General features: G+C 39.9%; 1 long non-coding RNA gene across 1 annotated transcript; it reads right to left on the bottom strand.

Moving 5' to 3' along the window:
• Window positions 1-8540: 8540 nt before the first annotated feature.
• LOC139676004 (uncharacterized) lies at window positions 8541-15464 on the bottom strand. Its single transcript, XR_011698576.1, has 3 exons — window positions 15381-15464; window positions 11013-11121; window positions 8541-8612 (listed from the first exon to the last, which is right to left on the bottom strand). It is a non-coding gene; the product is annotated as an uncharacterized lncRNA (long non-coding RNA).
• Between the last annotated feature and the right edge of the window lie 494 nt (window positions 15465-15958).

Raw genomic sequence — 15958 nt, 5'->3', positions numbered from 1 at the left:
CCAATTTCTGTCTGCAATCTTGAAAGAAAATTCAATATTGACAAAAAAATCCTGAATTGCTCTCCCCTTTTCCAGACCTATACACTCCTGCCCTGCAAGTCCTTTTCCCTGCTAAGTTTCAAAGGGTCATTTTTGGTCAAGGATTATTTCACAAGCCAGAGAGGATTTTCAGGAGCTTTTATGAAGAGAAGTGCCACTAATGCTGCTGTGTCACTCAGGTGAGTTTGTGCACAGAACAAGAACATCTCCTGAAAGTACCTGGGCACTGAGAATGAACATAAACACAAGATTGTGCATAAAACCCACAGCACATATCCAGTCCAAGGAACCTGGCCAAGCACTGGGGATCACTGCTGGGGAATAAGAGAAGAAAGCACCAGACCTGTTGCTGCAGGGACAGCTGAACTGCATCTGAGTCTATACTGTTCATGGTGCATCTTCTGTATCCCATCCTCAAACTCACTAGGCTCTTCTATATTGTCAGGATTCTTCACTCAGTTCTGCCAGGTTTATATAGCTAAGATTCAAGAATAGTAACTCATCTCTCTGAGTTTCTGTCTTCATATTTGAAGTTCTCTGAGACGAAATGATGTAGCAGATACTCTCTGGCACTACATTCATAATGATGGGGTAAAAGTCACTCTTCAGCCCCAAATCCACGTCAGTCCAACCCTGTGATTAGACAGGGTGTTGTGGGCTGAAGGTGTTTTGAGAAAATGTTTCCTTTAAATAATAACATTTCTGAGGGAATTGTCAATCTTAGATACCAAAGTTTATGAAGGGGGAAAAAAGTGGGTTTGTACAAACATATTAGAACAGCTGTGCTCTATATATCCTGGGAAGTTCTGACTATCCCTCAGGACCATGGATAATGAAGTCTCAGGCCATTCAGCAGCTTTTCTGAGTCAGACTTTGAATGGGAGACTGCAGAGTTTTACAAGATGTCTGTCCAGAGATGGTCTCTGTGAACATAAACCTTCTCCTTCTTTGCCAGGAAGGTACTTCCTGTGATTAGGCTCTCAAGCATTTCAGGGTGGTGCTCACTTTTCACTGCCAAAGTAAACAACAGAATGAAAAGTCCCTGCTGGGCTACCAAGGTGTTCCCTCTAAAGGAACACGACCTGCTGTGAGCCCTGTTTATTGCCACTGATTATTACAGATTTATCATGGATTGGCGTTTATCACAGCACAGATTGGTGGTATAATTAGGGATGGGCATTTCAACTCACACCTTTGTTCTCCTGGGTGCTTCACAGACATAAATCAATTTCCAAATATATGCTTATCTGAGTATTGCAAAACAGTTTTAAATCAAGACACTGGTTTCCAATCTGTATAAACCCAGACTGTGCATGTTTCTGCTGCAGTTGTCTAGATCTGGATTAACAACACACAACAACAGAGCAATCTGGATCTCATTTTGGTTCTGAAGGTGACATACTACTTGCTATAACTGCAAGAAAGTGTGTGAAATTGTTTTTATTCCTATTTCTACTGATATTTATTTGCTGAACTGGTCCTCAGAAAGGCTTGAATCCTTCCTGGCTGCTGTCATGCTGCACCTGCTTTTCCTGGGGCACAGAGGCTCAACCTGCCATGTGCAGACTTGCAAAGCTCCAATTTAAATGGCACTCCTTTATTAGAGGATACATTCCACAGGCATAAAATATTATTATCCAATACACATGACTAGAAGACTGCTGATCTTCTGCAGGACTGCAAGCACAAGATGGGACATGACACTCCTGGGTAGAACCGCTCTCCAGAACACACCTCACATGGCAGCTGGAAGGTTCACTCGTGTTCTCAGTACTGAGGTCAGAGGCTGCCTTGGAGACCCTTCTCTCTCACAACGCAAAAATTACTGAAGTGAAGGATGATTCGATCTCATTAAATACTAGCTCTCACTTCAGTTGTCTCTTTGGAAAAATTCTCTGACATTACCAAAATTATGTCTACAACACATTTTTTCTCTCTTCCCGTCTTCAAGAACTGCTAAGTATCTTTCTCAAGGCAAAGGTATTAACTGCCTCTTTCTAATTCTTTCACAAATTTTCCTCATCTTCTCCTCTTAGCAAGGAACTATGGATATTTATTAATTCCTAAGTTTTGTGGTCCTAGGAGGGAAGCTGTTGTTTCAATAGATATTGAAGCAAAGTTCTGTGAGTTATTCAAATTTAGTACCTTTTCCTGATCTATTCATTTCAACTGTGCCTTGAGCTGGTCTTTATTTACACAATGGAACTGCTCATTTCACTTACAGTACAATGTTTCTACTCCTGGATTTCATACCTAACCCTTAATTTACAAGTGCTAGGATTTTTAGCTCTCCTGACCACTTTTTCCAAGAAAAAGAAAGATCACAGTTCTCACTAAGCTCTGCTGGAAGGACATTCACTCCCCTGAGGTAGGCAAATGCACCATCAGATCTATACTGAGGTGATATGTTGTGCATAACACCTGTTTTGATAAGCATTTATTCATGATAGAATATTAATTTAATCAGAAATGTCAGCTATTACATTGGTTACAGAATCAAATTACATATATGTTTTGCAGGCTGCTATGTACCTCTTTTTCCTAACTCCCATCCCCACCCCATATCTCTTGAGCCCAGTAAACACTGAGGAAATGAAGAACTGGATTTTTGCAAATAAGAAGTAGTTTATAGCATCAGTAAACAGGTGAGTCCACACTAGAAGACTGATACAATAGTTCTGAAGTATTTTATTTTCAATGCTGTTTTCAGTAAGCAAAGAAACCATTAAGTCCAAAGCTGCTACTTCTATACTGCACCCTGGGCCCATGGCAAGGATGCAGAGAGAAGAGGTGAGAGGGTAAGAAAAGTACTTCATTTTTAGTGCACCTGGAATGGAAAGAGAACTCTGACCAAAATTCTTTAAGGTTATACAATCCAGAAGTACAGTTTTGATACTGGATCCACAGAAGCTTTGATCCACAGATCTGCAAATGCTTTTGTCCTCAACAGAGGAATGAGAGGCTTACAGGGGGAGACACCACACAAGGTTGTGATGGATTTGGTCACTGGTTCTGAATCACTTGGGTACTCCTAGTACAGAATCTTGCTCATCCTAATTGTGTGTCCTTAATCCATATAATGGAACTTTTAAGCCATTTTAAATCCATCAACCAATTTCCTAGGAAATGGAACAACATGGATGGCCTGAATAATTACATGATGACTTTCAATCATTCCACAAAGATAAGGACAGATGCACCACATGGAACAAGTTTTGAACTATCTGTAATGAGTAATAAAATCCAGAAATGCCATAGCAGGGCATGAAAGACAACCCTTGACTCCACAAGAACACATCAAAACCAGGCATTAAAGGAGTGATACTGTTTGGCAGATCTGAAGTTGAGTCAGAGCGTGCAAAGATCTCTTTCAATAGGGATGTTATAGGTGTCTTTGTCTAGAACATACTCTATCTTGAATTTTAAGATGAACAGGTTGTTTACAAAAATATACCTTTATATGAGGTTTGCAGAAAGCATAGTGGTCTTTCTTTTCTCAACTGGTCATTGAAAAGGTTTGGAGAGAATAAAGTGTCTGCAGTACTGCTGCGTGGTGGTTATTCTGGAGGTACTATAGATCTTTGCTCTGCTCATGAGGAAGCTGGCACAGACTGGAACTGGAATCCAGCCTTTTTCTACATGGGGATTTATTTTTAAGATCTTGGCCAAAAGGTACAAGGTCTATTATTCTCAAATTCAACTGCTAAGTATGAATTTTTATAAATTCTAATTATCTATTTCACAGTGCACTTTATCTGTACCTTGACATGTTAAAATTATAGCATTTGTGGACATCCTTCTATTTTGATATGCAGCACTTCAGTAATCTTGATCAAGTTTCACATCTGACACCTTGGCAAGGAACTCCTGACCATACAAATGTGCCCACAGCAGCAGAACAACAGACCAGATCCACAGGGAACAGTCACAACACAGATGCACTACTTCTCTTCAGAAACTATCCATTAAAAACAGATCACACACTTTTTTTGTCTTGACTCTGGGTCAGTTATGAAGAGACATATGTAAAAGCTGGAAACTGTGGCTGGAGTTACAGAGTAGTTAGAGACACACCATGTATCAATAGTTAGAATAAGAGTAAATATTTGAGCAACATTATTAAAGTAAGAAGTCATGGGTCACAGCTCATTAACACGTATTTTTCCATCTTTTTATATGATACTTCACTGTTCTTTAATCTAGAACTTCTTTTAGCCTGCAGCTTTCTTCTCATGTGGGTTTACAGCAGTTTTCAGCACCATTCATGGTTATTTTGCTTATGTTCCCATTCCCTCACACCTCTCCAAGTTTCTCACTGTTCATTAGAGATCATGCTTCAGCAAGCAAATCTTTAGCCAGACACACCTTTTCCATACAATCCACAGCCGATATGCTAATTCCAACCAAAAACTATGTTGAAGGATAAACAAAGAGATTTGTGACCCAGAAGAGAAAAGTACTCCATTCATATTAATTATTTCTGCCTTGTAAGAGCATAGAGGTAGAATCCTAGAATCTCAGAATGGTTTGAGTTGGAAGAGACCTAAAAGACCATCTATTTCCACTCCTTTGCCATGGGCAGGGACACCTTCTACTAGACCAGTTTATTCAGGGCCCTGTCCAGCCTGGCCTTGAACACTTCCAGGGATGAGGCATCCACAGCTTCTCTGGGCAAACTGTTCCAGTGCCTCACCACCTTCACAGTAAAGAACCTCATCCTCACATCTAATCTAAACCTTCCCTCTTTCAGTTTGAAGCAATTCCTCTTTGTCCTGTCAATACATGCCCTTGCCAAAAAGTCTTCCTTCACATATAGGAAAGCTGCAATTGAGTCATCTCAAAGCCTTCTCTTCTCTATCCTGCAGTCTTCTGAGTATCCATGACTGCTGGTGTAATAGTAGTGCAAACAGTGGTAATAATAAAAATAACAATAATAATTATAATAATAATAGTTAATATTACTATTATAGAAATCATGCAGGTCTTTCAGGCATGGCAGTCTTACATGAGCTCATGTGTAGTTAGAACCAGATGTTCCAAGTTTCTCACCTATCACAATTCATCTTATTGATCTGTCACTCATTGTTACAATCAAAGTGACAATGTTAAGGTGACAATGGTAGGACCAGCTCCTAAACATGCCAAAGCTGATGGGGACATTTTTTCTTTTCAGCAGGGCTCATATTTCTGTGGAGCTGGGTAGGGATGTTTCTTCATTTTACCTGCTGACTTCTTTCCCTCATTTCTCCTGATGGTCACATGGAAAAGGTGATCCCGACCTGGCTGAGGGTCACACTGCCTTGCACAGTGGGGCTTTTCCTGGAGTAGCTCATCAGTTTTGAAAAGGTATTACAATTTCAGTTGCAATGAGCAAAACAACAAAGATATAAACAAAGATATAACATAATATGATATAATAAATATAATATAATAGATATAATAAAATATAATATAATACTATACTATAATATAATATACTCTAATATACTATACTATACTATAATATACTCTAATATACTATACTATAATATACTCTAATATACTATACTATACTATACTATAATATAATATACAGTAACTGGCTTTACTGGAAAAGCCTCTACATATTCTGCCTACCAGGCTCCAAGTGACTGTTTTACTCCTTCCTCTACACAATAATGGCCATCAGTGATTCTATCACTCCCTCACACAATGTTGCCTGCAAGAGCATTTCATTTTACAAACCAGCTTTTCTCCAATGCCAAGACTGTAATTAAAATCAAAAGTAAAGGGAGAAAAGGTGGCATGATGGCAAGTACACTGTGCTCCAGCTGCTCAGCTGGTAGGGCAGAACTCTGGTGAAACAGGAAGGTTTTCTTTTCAGGGCTTGATCACTGACTTCAGACTAGCAGATTATTTTTTAAATAGTTCTGAGGAAAACATTTGCAAGTGAACACTCAAAACTTGGATCCAAGCTATTTAAGTTGCCTCTGCTTCCAGTTTCTGGCAGGTTTTCTGACTTGGCTCTGAATCTTCTGGCTGTGCCCATCTCTATTTTCATGCCTCTGCTTGAAAAATCCTGTTTCTTATCTGAAGCACAAAAGTATTGCCTTTTCCAAAAGCCAGGTCTGTTGTGTGTCACTTCTCAGCAAGATGACTGGCTGGAAATTTAGTTGTTACTCAAACTTTTAATTTCACAGCCATTCAGATTCTCATTAATTTACTTCAATCAGAAGTTCATTTTGTGAGACCTGTGATAACACACAGCTTTTTCTTATTAAAATCAAGGCACTCTGCTCATCCTCACTCCATATGTTATGTATTTCAGATGTTCCTGCTGGTGTGGATCTTTTGGGGTGTATTTATTGTTATCATGGGGCTGCCAGATGCATGGAATGGTGGCTGCCTTCCTTATCCAGTGCCTGCAAAGGAACTGCTCTTTGTATTCTACCTTAATAACATCCATGATTAAAGTTGTCAGCTGAAGGCTTTGTAACCACAACACCTAAAAGGTGTTTTTGGTTTCCATAACACCTAATGAGGTTTTTAATTTCCAGCATAAATTAGAGAGTTCAGAACAAAATATTTACACCTCCTCCCACAAATATTAAATATCTGTACTAAGAAAATCATTCTGTTAGGCACAAGGATGAGATAAAAATAATGGATAAAACACAGTATAGGTGGTGAGCTGGGGTGATTAACCCTCACTAACAAGTGTGTGTATTTTTTGGAGTTCAGTACACTGAGTTCATTGAATTCATTTTTTTTAAATAATGCAGCCCAATAAGAGCATTGATCCACTGCTCCCACTTCTGTAGAAATAACATTTGCTGAAGTGTATAAAGAAGAGTCTTATAAATTTATTTTTATGTATATCTGTGCAACTGTACAAAATAAGGCTGAAAAGGCCACCAATTAGGTATCTTGCCCATCTTTCTGTTCAAAGCTCAGGTTCACCATAATTATTCTTCATAGATTTTTCTTTAGAAGACTTTTAAAACTTTCTATGAGATTTCAGAGCTTCCTGAAGTGGTCTGGTTCATATTAGCTCACCATACTTGCTGTCAGAAAATGTCTTGAAGTTCCAAACAAGTATCTCCTGCTTCAGCTGACAATCACTTCCTCTCTTCCACTCTCAGGGTAACTTATCTCCTTTCTTGCCATTGCCTTTTATGTATTTGAATGCTGTTGTCACATTTGCCATTAGGGTTTTCAACACCAGACTAAGCTTTTCCCATTCCTGCAGCTTTCCTCTGATCCCGAGTTTCTCTGGTTGCTGGGATCTACCTCCAGCCTTCATGGGCTGTACCCATATGCTTAAAGCCACACACATTTTTAAGTGCTGTGCTAAGCTGGGGACTTCATTCCTAGCATCGCCCAAGGCTGTCAAACACATGCTGGTCTACTTTAATTGCATGACACTTCAGTTAATTACTGTTTTGATAATAAATCTTGCAGTTTTGCAAATGCCTTTACCCTCGTAACTGCAGGGAAAAACTACCATATTTTGCTAAGACCAGTGCCAAAGTGTTGTGAACCTGAACTACCTGGACAGCAGACAGTGTATAACTTAGAGTTTCATAAGACATTTCCTTAACAGTGCAGGTATGAACTATGTGTATTGGAAACTGGTGTTCTTAATATGTCCAGAAGCAAATTCTTCTGTCAATAAACAGCCATGCCTAATACTTAATGCACACTGAGACACAGATACACTCATATATCCCCATCCTCACCAACAGAGGTTTGATCCCCTCCATTTGAACACCAAAGTGTAGCAGACAGAACAGCATCTGTGCTAACTAATGCATGCCAAGTGTATGCAACCAAGCAAAACATAAAGAAATCAACAAGCCAATACATGTGCATAGAATATTATAATGAAAACTTAGGCAGACAGAGAAGAAGTGGGAATAAGACGGAATGGAAACAGAGACTAAGCACTTGCCAGAGGAGAGCAATCAGCTCACAGGAGGGAGGGCAGTGAACCATGCTTGTGTTGATATTAAAGGGGACATTAGAATTACATGCTCCTGTTTCTGTTCTGTTGACTTTATTGTAGCTATTTGCAGTGTCAGTTCACAATGTTTGCACAACTGAACAATAACAAACAAGAGAAAAAAAGACCAGCATCTAGAAGCAATACAAGTGTATAATAAAAAACTGGGATGTACAGTTTCTAACACATAAACAACTTGTCAATAAACAAGAGTATAATCAAACCCAAGAGAACTGTTTGCTATGTACATGTGTGAACATGCAATATTCATAGAATGTGTCTATGTCAAGTATTCAGGAACTGTTAGGGGCAAATGGGAACAGTACTTTAAAGAATTAGAAAGAATGTGCTACAAGTGTCCCTTCAATGCATTTTTTAACACTTTATCTAGGATCTGCATTTTAAAAACATCAGTGGGAAAACTCATTCAACATTTATGCATAGAATATATTCTAATAATCTGAACACAAACCAACCTCTTCGTGAAAGAGCTTCCCGATTTGGTGACCATCTCTTGAGATTTCTCCACCTCAGCTGATGAACATGAAGTCACAGTTTAATCACTTACAGCATCAGTATGAACATGGTGCACCTGTGGGACATAAAAGTAAAGAGAATCTTAGAGTGCAGCTGCATTCATTCTGGTAATGGCTTTAATAGGCCAAAACACTGAAGAAGGCTGCATGTCCCACATAGTTTCTTTCCACAAAGAAACCACTTGAGCATTCAATCTTATCCCTTTCCTCTACCCAAATTATGCAGGTGAATAAAATTCTTACAAATTAATTAGACAAAATTAGTTGTTGGTATAAAATCATCAATTCCCAAGCAATCAGCTAAGCTAAAGATGAAATTGGCCCATGTGGTTTTGCCATTTCAAAAATAAATATTGCAACAATAATTCTTATATGCAATAATTCTTAGCTGAGTTTATCATGGTAACTTCAGTGTGTGGGGTTTGATCCTTCACATTTGGATGCTAAATTTTTGCAGCTTCTCCATGGTATCTGTGGGGACACTTCTTGCACACAGGTTTACTTATGAAAAGATTTCTTTGTAAGATATCTATATATATATTTGAGCCATGTGCTTACTATTTTGTTATTCCTCACTGGTATTGCTCCTGTGCTTCTGGTGGCACACCCGAGACTTGAAAGTGCATCAGTGAATGACTTCACCCCTCTGCCTTGTTTCTGAGGTTTGGCAGTATGCATGGCAATTGGTCTTTGGTGAACTTAAGTGTAAAATAAAAGGAAAATGTATGAATTCCTTCGCTTCTTGAGGCCCTCTCAACTTCTCTGGTGCCTGGTGGACTCTTCAGAGAGCTGTACCTCAGGTTGATTGTATGGTGTCAAAATAAGACTGCAGGCTTGACAATTACAAGTCAGTAATGAATAATAAAAATGAATAAAAATGGAATAATGACACTGGCAGAGTTGATGAGATCTGCCTGTGGTACTGAGCAGAAAGGGCAATATCTTCATTTGCAGTTTTCCTGGCAGTGCTATGCAGGGACTGTGCCAGCATCAGATTTCAGCATCTCACCAGTGTTGGCTTTTGAGATGTATTTGTCCTTCTCACCTGCAAGATGCGTCCATAGTGTACCTGAGAAGCTGAAGATGGTGAGGAGAGCTGTTTATTTGTTCTAAGTGGAACCTGAAACACCTTGAGAAGGCAACAGCAAAACACCAAAACCTTTCAGTAAGAGTTACTGGAACAAACATTCTCTTTGGAGAAATAAAACTCTTCTTTGCTGTTTCCCACCTCTGCTTTTTGCCTTTTTTGTTTGTTTGTTTGTTGTTTTTTTTTTGGGGGGGGGGTTGTTTTTGGCTTTTGTTGTTGGTTTGCTTTGGTTTTTGGATTTTTTTTGTTGGTTTTTTGGTTGTTTCTTTGGTTTTTTGGGGGGTTGGTTGGTTGGTTGAGTTTGGTTTTCCCTGTTTTATTTTGTTAAACAGATCTTTACAAAATCAGCAGTTACAGCTAGGCACACTAATTCACAGGGCCAAGTAATAGCAGTTCTTGCATTATAGTGCTATTTGTGAGAAAGCATGACTCTAAGCTTGAGAGAAAATCTTAGGACGAGGAAGTGTTAAACCACAGAGAGTTTAACAGCTTCTAGGCTTGATTTCAGATAGTGAGAATCCTGCTTTACGGAAAAAAACTTCTGACCCAGAATTCCTCACTGAAATAGAGAAGAAAGATGTCACCAAACAGAGAAAACTGCACAGAGTAGATGATTAGTCTTGATTAGTCTTCGCACCCGCATGCCACACCCACACGTGCATTATTGATCCTAGAAAAATCAATCCCATATAGGACTTCCCATCCAGACATCAGTGGGGACAGTTTTAAGGCTACTCATGCCTGTTTTCACAGCCTCAAGAAGAGGCAAGTTATGTGCAATCTAAAATTTCACGGTGATCTGTCTTCTGATCTAACTCCTGAGAAGTCTTTCAAGAGAAAACTTGTCAGTGCATACCCATGTGTTGAGTTACCACCACACATTTAACAATGATGAAATAGCTTATTCTGGCATGTTACCCATGAAATGCTTGTAATTAACTCAAGGAAAAAACACACTAAACTTTAAAACATCAAAACCAGACTAACATTTTCAGAATGAACTGGGAGCTACCGAAGGATCACGTGAAATGGTGTGGCACGGCTGTCACCAGAGGTTGGTGACAAAGACAGCATGTTCAGTGACTACTGATATGTGTGATGGAGGTCACTGTGGCCAGGACACAGACTCAGAGTTACATGTGCTACTGATGGGAAAGCGTCCCCAGCTAAAGCAGGTGGCATTTGCTAACTTGGTTCACTTGGCATCATCTCAGAGTTCCTGTACTCCACTTAAGACAAATGTTCTTCACCCAAAATACAGTTTCCTAATGTGTTCAGAGGGGGACTGGTTGCCTTCTCACAGTGTGAAACACTTATACTAATGCAGCCAGCTGCAATTTCAGTATCTCAGCACCACATGAAATCATACCATTAGTTCACTCCATATGTCACACTTCCACTAACTTCCATCAGCATAGCTCTGTTTCCCTTCAGTTCAGGAGGAACTTTCTCAATGACTTCAAATGTCACAAGGGCTCCTGCAGGAAGAGAACACAACAACAGTAAAAATAAGAGTAATCACTTGAACTCACTAAGGTCTTAAGAAAATATCACACACTTATCAGTAAAGCTTTTTTTATGCCTGTGCAGACAAAGAGACTCAGAGTTATTTCAAACAGGAAGATGAAAAGAAAATTTGCATTGAAATTACTTTAGAAAAAATAGCAACAAAAGCAATACAGCTCATAAACATTGAAAAAATTATTTTTAAATGAGCCTAAAGAGTGCACTTTACTCAAGAAAGGAGAAATCAAAAAAATTTCACTGCACATTTTACTTGCTAAAGGAAATGGCACAGAAGACATTCTTACTGTCTTCCCTACAGCTGAGCATTTTGGGAGGAGGGGTGATAGGCGAGTATTTACTGAGTTCCTATTGTCTGTGAGTACCTTAACTACTTTGACTTTTAAAGAACTTACTTCAACCTCTGCATTAAAAAGTGCCAAATTTCATATCTGTTCATAATTTTTGGTGAATTGCCAACCTGAGGCAGCTGTCCTTAGACATGTGATTTGTTTGTGTGGTTAATACACAGACATATCCCCCATATCACAACAATTATACACATTTAAAGTGCTACTAACAGTACGGAAAACAGGAAAGAGCTTTAAGCCAGCTCTCATATCAGTGTACTAAACTGAGAGCCTGATTTGCAACACAGGGGCAGTCAGTGCCTGACAACGTGTCCATATTGAAATCTCAGCCCTCTAGACATGACTTTATTCTCAGCAGTATCCAGAGAGGGAAAACTCCAACAAACACTTTTGTATTTCATCCTAGGTAAAGACTTCTAAATTTTTACTTTATAAAGCTTTCTCTAGCCCCAGGTAAATGATCTAATTTGCTTCTTAATAACAGGGAGGAAGTGTATTTTTAAACCCTGCCTGCTGCTGATGCAGTTTGGTAGGGAAGGAGGTGTGCTCAGTAGAATGGTTATTTGTTCTAAAACAAAACAGAAACCAGTGGTGCTTCTGAAGTGATGATAGTGATGGACACTGATCACTCATGCCTGCACTCAGAGCAACAATGAAATCTCCAGGAGTCCAGGAAGAAGGAGAGATGTGCATCTCCATCTGTGCTCACCTGCTTACTAGATGGCTTGTTTGGTACACCAGTTTAATCCACTGGGTCCACACAGGGCCTCCAGTCTATGGGTAACTGCTCCCAAACCAGCTCATCTGCACTTGCAAATAAACCGTGTCTGCTTTTTCACTTTCACCAGTTGCAGTAGCACAGATGTGAGCAACCCAAGAGTTACATGCACACAGCATGGTCTGAACTCTTACATTAAGTATGTGAGAAAATGAAATGACTCTCCAAACTCCACAACAATTCAAATACTTTTATGACAAAAATATGCTCAGACCTTCACAGATGACAAGATGTACCTGGGACTAGTTTGGGCAAGGCTTGAATTTTCTTAAAATAACGATCAACCAGTTCTCCAGCAAAGGCAAGAACACTGAAGGTCTGTTTATTGCTTCCTTTATCTGCTACAGTCTCGTAAAGGATTCAAACTGTAATCTTTGGCTTGTTATGCTGGAGAAAATGCCATAAACAGACACAAAAATGAGAGGCAATTGTGTGCTGCCCCCTTTTACAAGCATTGTGCCTCACCCACTTGGTTATTCCTACATGCAGTAGTGAGAACTAGGACGCCCATCTCGCCTGCCTCTTACATTATCTTTTGTAATGCCGAATTGCAGTGCCCCTCACCTACAAATAAATCCAGGCAGTTTTTCTTTTCAAGACAGGTACGTTGAAAATTGAAGTGAAAAATAAGGGGTAGTCTAAGCAAGCCCCAGATGTAAAGCAGAAAAGGCAACAAAATTTTACTTTTGCTTTAGCTTTATGCAGATGTTACTCCAGAGGCTTCACTGTTAGTTACTGGACATTTTCACCATCATGAGAGTAAATCAATCTCTCAAGGACAGGTTGCACTAAACCGGCTTTTCTCCAGGAATCTGGTCTGTGAAGCCCTTCTCTTGATATATTTACATGGCTATAAGCAAGTCAGAACAGTTTTACAAGCAGTGAAGAGCAGCCAGCAAAAACACAGCCCTAAGCTCATGCTGAAGTGGGTAGGATTTTAAAAATTTCTGCAGCAGTTGGTGGTTAGGCACACAAAAACACCCCACCCTCCTGCCCCAGGCGAGAGAATCTGCAGACAGTGCACAGCGTACTTCATGCGTCAGGATACATCACTTGGCTTCAAACAAGACCAACAGATTTCAGGAAAAAGGAGAGACTTGGGTAATGCATATGTGCCTTAAGAGGCAATATGTTGACTAACATCCCAGTTACTCAGTGGCAATATTTAAGGAGAAAAGGCCTGGCTCTTGCACCCAGCAAACAGTTAAACGGAAGGTTAATGACGCTTCTGGAACTCCGGAAGAGAACACATGAAGGTCGAACTGGAGTCTCTAAACCCAAAGCCAGTATCCTTTCATATTACTTTCCACTTTGACTTTGCTACTACAGATGATTCCCATAGGGAAATTATAACACATCCTCATCTTATCAGTGATGCTGTGTCAGCCCTAGTGCTCTTCTGGTACCCCAAGATCACCGAAGGAGACAATACATAGATGGTATCTTTCAATTGTGCAGACAAACCAGTGTACACTCAGGAAAAAAAATTCTCTTATCACTAAAATGTCATCACAGAAACATCAAAGAGAATAAAACCAGAAAGCACATTTTCCTTCTGGTTCCTTGGGAAAACAAGTTTCTCTGAAGGGAAGCAGTATGTTCAGGAAACAGAACTCAATAATTTTATTAACCAGTGGACAATTTCCTAAGCATGTTTTTTCCTTGTATTTTGCTTACCCCAAACTATTCTGATCACAGAAAGAATAAAAGAAATAAACCAAGAGCATTATAGTGTTTATTAAAGACTGTATGGCAATGAATGTGCTACTATTACACGTACTGGTGAACGTCACTGAACAGCATGAGACACACTCTACAGTGTGCCATAAACATGCCATATCAGTCACACATGGATCATCTGTTTCTCTCAAGTGAAACAGATGTGCAGTTTTTGAGAGGAAGGTTTTCATCTGACTCTGGTTTGCCATCATTAAGTTGAGGATAGCATAATATCCATCACTACTGGGTTTCTGCAGTTAAAGTATTGGGTAGCAACTGAATAGTGCCTGATGACACTCTAGTTCCCACCTCCATCAGGGGCCTCCAGTCAGATCCTGGGCAAGGCCTATTTTTCTAGTACTATGTGTTAAGACCAAGTAAATTCAAAAGAAAATGTGGCAAACACAGCTAAACATTAAATACCAACCTGAACAAGATCTTTTATTTGTGTGATTTATGAACATTGAGGATAATATTTCCTTTTCTCTACTCTTTTTGTCGTACACTGAACTCACAAATCCAATGTGTGGCACCATCTTTCTGTGTTCACAGTCCCAAACAACTGTAATCCCACCTGGGGTGGGGCACATATGGGTGTTGCTCTAATTAAGAGCAATGATAATGCACAGGATGACTTTTTCATGTGTTATGTCCTTGTAAAATCTTACTGAAATCTCACCTGGCAAATGATCTAAAATCTGAAACTTTCTGTTGTTCTTGTGCAACTCATCTGTTAACATGTCTGTACAACAGAGCATGAGTAATTGAAAGCAGGGACCATCCGTGAGACTGAAGGAAATACCCAGTGAACTTGGAGCCATGTCATCTCAAAGCTCCAGAACAGCTGAGATCAAACCCACCCAGTACATTTGCAGCAGAAGTTCCATCAGCACTTTCACTGTAGTACTCAGGAGTCCATTTTTAACACTCCAGTTACAATATTAATGACATTAAATTAGTTGCAGGTTTTAAAAAACAACAAAAAAGGGGTAGGTTTAAAAAAGGCCTCCAAACGGCCTTGAGGTATTTGAGGTATCATGCCAATTGTTTTTGCTGGATGCTACAAGAGATCGCATGGCTTAGTCACATAAATTCTCACATTTGCTACAGAAAATATTATTTCTAAATCAATTTCACCAACAGATAAAATCTTATACAGGAAGTAACCTAAAGGTCTCAAGTTCTCAGATTTCCCTAAACAACTTGTTCTAGATGGATGGGTTTCGAATGCTTTGATACTTTTTACTGCAGGAGAGTAAAAGGTTGCTATCATTCCCATCAAGTTCTACTTGAAGTGGGTGAATCTAGGCATACTTAAGGTCAAAAGCACAGCATCTGATCACACCCACACTCAGTGCTTACTCACCTCTCAGTTCAAGACTGTCTCTGGTCTCAATACAGATGTGAGTTATACAAGGCAAAGTGAACATCCTCATCTGTAGCTGTGAGGAGGAACCAGGCAGGAAACTAATGCACTTCTGACACACAAGCCAAGGGCATGATCCAGCGAGGGCATGTGGGTGCCTGTGCCACGTGTGCAGCTCCCAGCACAGCTGTGTGAGGTGTCCAGGGGCAGCTTGGGGCACTTTGGCCGTGGGTGCTGCTGGAGGAGCTGCTGGTACCTCATCCCTGCGGGCTGGGAGCTGTCGCTGTTACGGCTTGTACAGCTCCTTTTGTCGGTCCTGACAGTTATATTGGAAAAACATTGTGTAGAAATCAGTTTTGAGAAACGTGAATCCATGTGGGAAAGCCAGGTGTGCAGCTGGAAGGGTTGTTTGCTTGTAGAGACAGGAAAATCACATTTGGTTCAGCAGCACCTTTGAGTACCAGGGTCTCTCTAACCCTGAACTGCACGAAGCAGCCACGGCTGGGACTGCTGCAGCTTGTCCCTGTCACAACCTCCCCGCTTGTCTCTCCAGTCAAGTTTCTTCATTTTCACTTGTC

The sequence above is a fragment of the Pithys albifrons genome, chromosome 9 (genome assembly GCF_047495875.1).
Source record: "Pithys albifrons albifrons isolate INPA30051 chromosome 9, PitAlb_v1, whole genome shotgun sequence".
In the NCBI taxonomy this organism is placed as follows: Eukaryota; Metazoa; Chordata; class Aves; order Passeriformes; family Thamnophilidae; genus Pithys; species Pithys albifrons.
This window is presented reverse-complemented; position numbering and strand designations above follow the sequence as displayed.